The following is a 7,971-nucleotide window of genomic DNA, read 5'->3' as shown; positions in this document are numbered from 1 at the left end:
GATCTCTGAAGACATCTATTCTTCCAGTGCATCCTTGTGTTTACTGTCACCAGCTTATATTTGAGGGAGTGGGAGAGAAGAACAAAGCCAGGTTATTTGGCCACCTTCTTGGATCCATCTCAAAAGATTCTGCCTCTATCAGCATCGCAAAGACATCTCTGGGCTTTTGATATTATAGAGTCATTCAACTTCAATTTGAAAAAGAATTATGAGTTTTGCCCTTCGTCATATGGCTGATGTAAATGTAGAGCAACAACTATAATTTTACATTCAGATGGTTAAGCCAGATAATCGTGTCTGGAGTAGCAAAGTGTATTGCTTTGATGCCTCCCATGTATTTGTGAATCAGGCCTTAAGTTGTTAGATGTTCCATAGTCTATTCTAGTGACCACAGTTGCACAATGGAGAGTCTTTAATTTTCCATTTGTACAGCAAGTATCCACATCTGGCATGGTATTTGTGTGGATGCAGTTTAGGGTTGCCCATAAGCCTCATGGGAGATCAAAGTCAGGGATCATGGGCGACGGGTATCCGCCGCTGCTGCCCTGCTAACAGATGCCTTGGCTGTGGTGGCCTCACCTCTTCCCTCCTCCACTCTACCCCCCACCCTCTGCCACTTGCCATGTGCAGTCTGCAGTGAGGCTCAGAGCTCCTCCAGGCACCAGCTGGGTGCCAGGACTGCCCTGGGTGCCAGTCGGCAAGAGCGGGGGAAGGAAGGGGTGGGGTGGGAGGCCATGGGATGGGAGACTAGCCTCCCTGAATGGGTGTGTGTGCATGCCACCAATGCCAAGGGTCTTCTGTGTCAGGTCTTTTACAAGGTGTTTATTTCTAACTGTTCATAAACTCCATTCGGCTTTCCATGCTTCATCAGGGTTGAAGTTGCATTGTTGAAGGTTAAATGGGCGGGTCCAAAAGGGGTTACATGACTTCAAGTGGTGGTGAGTGACGTTAACGTCCTGGTGGATGGGAAGGTATTTGTTTTCCATGAGCCTCTGGAATTCCTGAAAAGTTGCAGCATTACGGCAAATGGATGGGTAAGCAATGTGCGACAGCACCGGCAGCCCAGTGCCCAGGGAATGTAAGGTTGCTCTAGAGCAGGGGTTTTGGGATTGACTAGATGTTGGGGTTGACTTGAGGGTTTTAGTGATGCACCACATTGCAGTGTTTAGTTGGACACCAACAAGTCGAGTATGGCTACTTCTGATTCATACCGGTGCACAGTGCTCGGCTATGTAATACACAATGGCCATCGCTGATGTCAGTAGTGCTGATGCCCTCCCCCCCAGCTTGTGCTTGCCAGTTTCTGGACCAGACTGACCCTTGTCTTCATCTTGGCAGCTACCTTCCTCAGATTTGCCCTTAAATTTCTAAATTGGTTCACAGGAGGTCTGAGATGTGATTAGCAGTTTTCTGCAGCACTTCAGCAGAGTACCTCATGCGGGAGAAAGGTACTTAAAGGGTTGACTAGACAGTGGACAAAAAAGCAGCATCTCTGAGGAGTTCAGTTTGAACCAACCCTATACTAAGGGGGGGATTTAACTATCTGGTTAGCAGCAGTTATTCAGCTCTTAAATTCCTCCTAGCAACTAAGCAGCAAACCTAAGCCAGCCTCCCTTCCAGACAGCAGTTAGGCCAGGTCACTGCCAACCAGGAAGATAAAACATGAGTCTTCAACACACCGAAGTCAGCAATACAATGAATACCTCAGCACCCCACATCCTCACAGTCATGAGGAGGTCAACGGGCCCCACTAAGTACTAAAGGCAGCAGTTAAGTTAATCAGCCTTTTCAGACTGCTGCTGCCGCCATCTGAACCGCCTGGGAAAATTCACTATATTGAGAATCTACAACATGCTACACACTGCGTAAATGTCTGGTCCCTGCTCTGAAGAACTTACAATCTAAAAGACAAGAGGAAGGAAGGGAGATAGCTAAAAAAGAGAAACAAAAGCAAAGCGAATGCATTGAGAACCAGTACACATCTTGCCAGCTGCCTTGATTATATTTCAGTTTCCCTCCATTTTTCTCAGCCAGGGATATCAATGCTCTGCTCTTTACTCTCCACTATTTCACCAACAGTGTTAAGCTGGCTGGTACTTATCCTGAGGACACAGGGAGTACTTCCTTTCCTATGTCCCAGTTCTTAAATCTCTCGCTATCATGAATAAAGCAGACTAATAATGCCTTCCTGGATGTTATCCTTAAAGAGGGAATCTATTTGAATTTAGCTCCCTAAGGAGGGAGAGTGCCCATTGTGCACCCACATTCAAATCTCCAATTGCTGTAAATTTTACCCTCAAAAACAAGTGTTCCTCAGCACTTCGGAAGAGCAACTTTTAGTCAATGCGAGCAGAAGTTTTGTCATTGAGTCAGCCCATCCCCTCTTAATTAGAGATTTAAGTGAAGAAATGCTGGCAATCTGAAGGACAGAACTGATGCCCTTCATTCTCCAATTAGTTTTTCCTTTACTTCACTAGAATCAGAGCACAACATGGTCCAGTAATCAGGATACTAGCCTGGGACCCAGGAAATCCAGGTTCAATTTCCTGCTCCAGGATGTAATTCCAGTGCGAGGCTTAATCTCTCAGTGCCTCCATTCCCTATCTGTAAAATCAGGCTAATAGTGCGTCCCTACCTTGCAGGAGTGTTGTGAATATAAATACAAAAAAATTTATGAGGCATTGAAATATTATGGTAAAGGAGGCCACACAAGTCCCTGGAGATAGACATATATAGCTCTATCACAGAGGATGCAGAAAAATGAGTTTTTGATTCTGTTATTTCAATTATAATCAGTTCCTTTTTAAAAAGAAGTTAAAAAATGAAATCTGAACTTAATACAAAATGTATTAAGGCCTAAACTACTTATAATCTCTTAAAACATTAAAATAAAAGAGTATGTTGAATCCATGAGCTTCTATCAAAAACTCTGAGTCACAGACTGTTTTTCTATATAAAGAAAATCAGTTGGAAAACACCCAACTTTTGAGGTCAAGCTTTACAAATATGGCACATTAGTCATGTACAGTATTAAGGACTTGTTTTGTTTGATAAATTTGATACACTGATGTGTGTGCTTAAATTCCAGTTACCATGCTAAAGTAGCTATAAGCAATATATCATTCACCATTTTCTAATATACTCAAATGTGCAATTAATTAATAAGAATCTGAAAATATTAAGGAATATAATTGCTTAAATAAATGTATTTAGCTATAATGTGCACTGCTAAGCAGCAAAGATGTACCAAAGCTAGTGTGAAGGCTCTGTAGTTGTAAATCAACATGTACCAATTAATGAGACTGCACCTTTCTTCAGAAAACAATTAAAAACAGGAAAATTGATTGAAATCAATGATGGATCATGGCTTTCCACTTGGTGACTTAAATTATGATTTAAATCACCTTGATTTAAAATCAATCTACCCTGCTACCAAAGCTCTATAAAAGAAAGGCAAGACTAGAACTAGTTGGGAAAGGATTATTCCCCCAAGAAATTGAGTTATGGGTTGAAAACTGAAATGTTTGGACTCTGAAATGCTGCTATGATGCATCATGGAAGATAAAACATGTCTGGGGAACCAGTGCCATAGACAAGAATGGGAGCATGAGGCACTGCAGCTGAAACATTTTAATTTACACACGTTTTACTAAAAACAAAAAGTTTTCTGCAGGAGTCATTTATTTTTGGCAAACAAATTGGAAAATTGTTTGACTAAATGCATTCAAAAACCAGTTTTAATGGAAAAATTTCAATCAGACCTGGCTCTTCCGGTACCCAGGAAAATCTATAAATCTCTGTAAAAATGCAAAGCAACGTAGTACAATCCTTTCTTATCCAATAACAGCACTTCTTCACCTTGCAAAACCAATTCCTGAGTCCAGACCTAAAAGATTCAGCAAACACCACATACAGTAGCTGGTTTTCCCTTAAGTATTTCAGTATCATGTACAAGAGTTCAGCCTAATGGATATTTAATCTCAGAAAGAAACTAGGAAACCTGATACCAGTGATAAACTTTTGCAGAGAAAGAATGAACAGATCTAGTTAAGACAAAGATAGCTCTGCAGACTCAACTCCTGAATCCAACTCTAGGTTCAAGATGCCAGAGGTGTCCAAGTACAGCAGATTCACAGACAGTAGGACAACCTGGAACAGGTAAGGCAAAGTTTCTCTCACAGATTTATCTTCTAGTAAATTCTCTGTAGAGAACTAAAAGGTTTCTTTTAAAATACAAGATTAAAATACTCCTCCTTTGAGGCACCAAACCTACAGAAAATAATTTTGCTTTCCATACATCTTGTGCCCAACAGATAAAAGAAAGAAATGGAGGTTGTTTACTTGTAATTGTAGCAAGTAATGTCTGTTGGTCTGTGCCGGCACAATTGGCTGATGGACGCCCCTCCAGTTTCACTGTGTATTATAAGGATTCGAATCAGAGGAGAAGCATGGTGGGTAGTGGAATGAAAATAGGGACCTCATATCTTGAAGAGTTTCCAGTTACAGGTAAGCAACCTCCATTTCTTCTTTGAGTGCTGGACCCTGTGAGTATTCCATACATAGGTGTTTGGTAAGCAATACTTAAACAGGAAGAGGGTGCAGGAATGCAGTCAGTCTGATGCTTGTAATATTGCTGGCCTAACAGCTGCATCTGCAGAAGAGGCCTGAACTAATGTGTAATATTTCATGAATGTATGGATGGAGCTCCAGGTAGATGCCCTGCAGACATGCAATATAGGTACCTCTCAAAGGGATGATGTTAAGGTTGTTCATGCTCTAGTGGAATGGACTCCCACTCATCCAGGGGAGGAATACCTACCAATTGATAAAGAATGATTCAGCCTGAAATGTACTTCGAGAATCTCTGAGCAAGTATTGCTTGTCCTTGGCGATCACTATAGGGACAAATAATCCTGTTGATTTTCTAATTGATTTATTTCTTTGCAGGCAGAGTGCCAAAAACTGTCTGACATCCAGAGAGCCAAGCCTCTCCTCTCATTGGAAGCATGAGGTTTTGGAAAGAATACGGGTAAGTCAATAGGTTGATTTGTGACTTTATCTTAATTACGAATTTCAAATGGTCTCCTTATGAAAAATGGTGTATGGTGGATTGGCCATGAGTGCTCCCTGTTCACTTACCTTTCTGGCCAATATGATGGGAACTAAAAAGAGCAACCTGCATGGATGGGTGGGACACAGAACATGTGGCCAGTGGTTCAAAGGGTGGTCTGGTAAGTACTGGTAATACAAGGTTGGGGGTTTCATTGTAGTGTAGATTTCACCACTGGTGCAAAGGTCCTAGCTAGACCTTTCACAAATCCAATTGTTGTTGGGTGAGTAAAAATGGAGCGTCCTTTTACTAGAGAAAAAAAAGGCATTTATTGCTGATAGATGGACCCACAGAAAACTAATGGAAAACCCCAAAGTCTTCAGGGACAGGAAATAGTCTGAAATAGCAAAGATATCTGCAGATTCTGGAGGTGACTAAATTCTCTACCTGGGTGCAAGGTAATGCCTCCATTTAGCCAGATAATGTTTTCTGGTGGAGTCTTTTCTGCTTGACTGAGAATAGACTGAACAGCCTCCATGAATTAACGTTCTAAATCGGATGCCCATCCAAATACTAGGCCATGAGGTGAAGTGGGCCTGGATTGGGATGACTAGTCTTGCTGTTCTTGTGATTAAAAAGAACCAGGAAGGGTTGGATGCTGAAGAGAGGATGGGATGACATTCACAGAAAGTCCAGAAATCAGAATTGTTTAGGTCAGTCGAGCACCATGAGAATGACCTGAGCTTTGTCACAGCAAATCTTTAGCAGTACTTGTGGTTGTCAGGCAAGAATGGCAAAGATGGGGCTATTACCTCACCTGGTGAGGATGATGAAAAGACCCATCAATACTACCGGATCTGGATCAATTTCCTCTCCCTCATACTTCATTGGAGCCAATTGGTGTTGTGTAGGAAATAATCTATGGGACTCATGGACAGATCCAGCATGTCTAATGCAAGGATTTCATGGACTTCAACAGGGCTGATAGGAAGGGCTGACCGGCTGGGGAAATCCCACAACATCAGATACCACCTGTCCCTTGGATAGTTGTATTAGGGTGTAGGATGGACCCCAGATCAAGTCTGTCTGAACTTGCCTCCCTATGGAGGGTGAAGAGGAGATAGTTCATCTAGAGCCTTTGATTAGTCCAAATAGAAGGACGATTCCTGTTGGATTGGTGGAGCTGTCAGTACCAATAGGTGAAAGCTCCTGCCTATTGGTGGGAGAGGGAAGCATCCCTGTCTCCTCAAGATAGTTTCCTTCTCTGGTGTCAAAGTATCTGAGGAGGATTGATCCTGAAAGAAGATATTGAGGACAAAGAGGGATGAGGACAATTCTCCAAGGAAGTGTAGGTTTCAGTTAGTCCCAGAGCATGGGCTGTTCCAGTAGTTAGGACTGAGATATGGCACACCTATGGTCATAGTGGATGGCAGGTCCTCCCGAGCATGGGTGAGCACTGTCAAAGTATCTAACTGGGAACACTGAGATGGTGTTGGTGGGTGCCAATTTTTAGGCTTATGAATCAGAGCTGTCATTGGTACTGGTGGCTCCTTTCTGCTTCGTGACTTACCATCATGTTCCGTGTGTTTAAGCAGGTATAAATCCTTAGTACCTACAAGCAAGGATTCACCTGACTGACAGTTGGGAAGGATCCCTTCTTTTGGAAGCAGACCTGGAAGGAGATCTATCCTTGTGTTTATAAGAATAGCCCTTACTTTCATAAGTCCTAGTTGAAGATTCCTTGGGCTTGGCTTAACTCTGAACTTGTGCTCCAAAGGGTGTTGCTCACGGATTGAGGCTTAAGTATGCAGGGGGGTTCTCCCTGGATCCGATCTGAGAGAGGTCTCCTGGCCTTCTCCATGAAATGTTTCCTTAGAGCTCTCATCCCTCATGGGGTACTGGGGAAAGCATGGCAAATGCTGCACTTGGCTGATGAACCTCTTCCCATCCCAGGCAATAGAGGCAGCACCCAGGTCAGTCACTCAAGGAGATGGAGTGGAGGCAAGAGATAGTTCATACGCCTGGGACTCTGGGCCTTGTTCTTGTCCACGGAGAGACTCCCCAAGGTGGGGAGAAACTAAGCTATACTAATTAGTGTTTTAGTCTTATAGAATAAACACTATGTACAATATATTTACAGCTTCTGAAGAGGAAACATGGAGGTATCTACGAACACATAGGATTCCAACTCAGGCCATTCAGCAGTAAGAGAACTAGAGAGGAGTCTGTCTTTATGCCCTTGGTTTGAAGCATGAGGGCAATTGCACAGGCAACAGGCACCACTTGCCACAGAGATCAGCTCTTGAACATTAGCAGACTCCTGTGGCTCTATTAGGCACTCATCTTTTCAATGTGTGGAAAAATGGCACCTCCAACCCACTTCTCCCCAACCATGCTTGGGGTGAGCAAACTGCAGATGCTGAAATATGGAAAAAAAAAGTGTTTCCAACAGAAATGTATCAAAATTAAGTTTGATGGGTGCTGCTCATACTCTCCCAGTGTGTTAGAGAACACTGAAATAATGGTATTCCCAGTAACATAGTCAAGCTAGGTAATATTCTGGGTGCGCACGCTGCTAAATTCAAGTTGTGTACCTTCCTCTTCCCACTGTTCATATGCAAAATAGCCTCCCTGACTCACCACTCCTGCCAGCTTTTCCTTTCCTGTTAAAATTTTACTTCAAAGTTCGCATAAGCAAGACTTGACTGTTCTCTTTTGGCTTGGTTTCCAATCTCAAACACATACACATGGAAGAGGTCACCATGCTGTTATGTATGAATGATTCTTCAGGGGATTCAATGCCTTTCCCCACTAGATTTTACCAGGGGTGGTGGAAGGCACATGCCCAACATATACAGGATGCTGGCCAAGATCCCCAGCACGTCTAGAACTTCAACCTCAGTAAGAGCTGCCAAACAACC

This window comes from Emydura macquarii, unplaced genomic scaffold (assembly GCF_026122565.2).
Source record: "Emydura macquarii macquarii isolate MOO-44397 ecotype Brisbane River unplaced genomic scaffold, CSIRO-AGI_Emac_v2 contig_719, whole genome shotgun sequence".
Lineage (NCBI taxonomy): Eukaryota > Metazoa > Chordata > Testudines > Chelidae > Emydura > Emydura macquarii.
Note: the sequence above shows the minus strand (reverse complement) of the source record.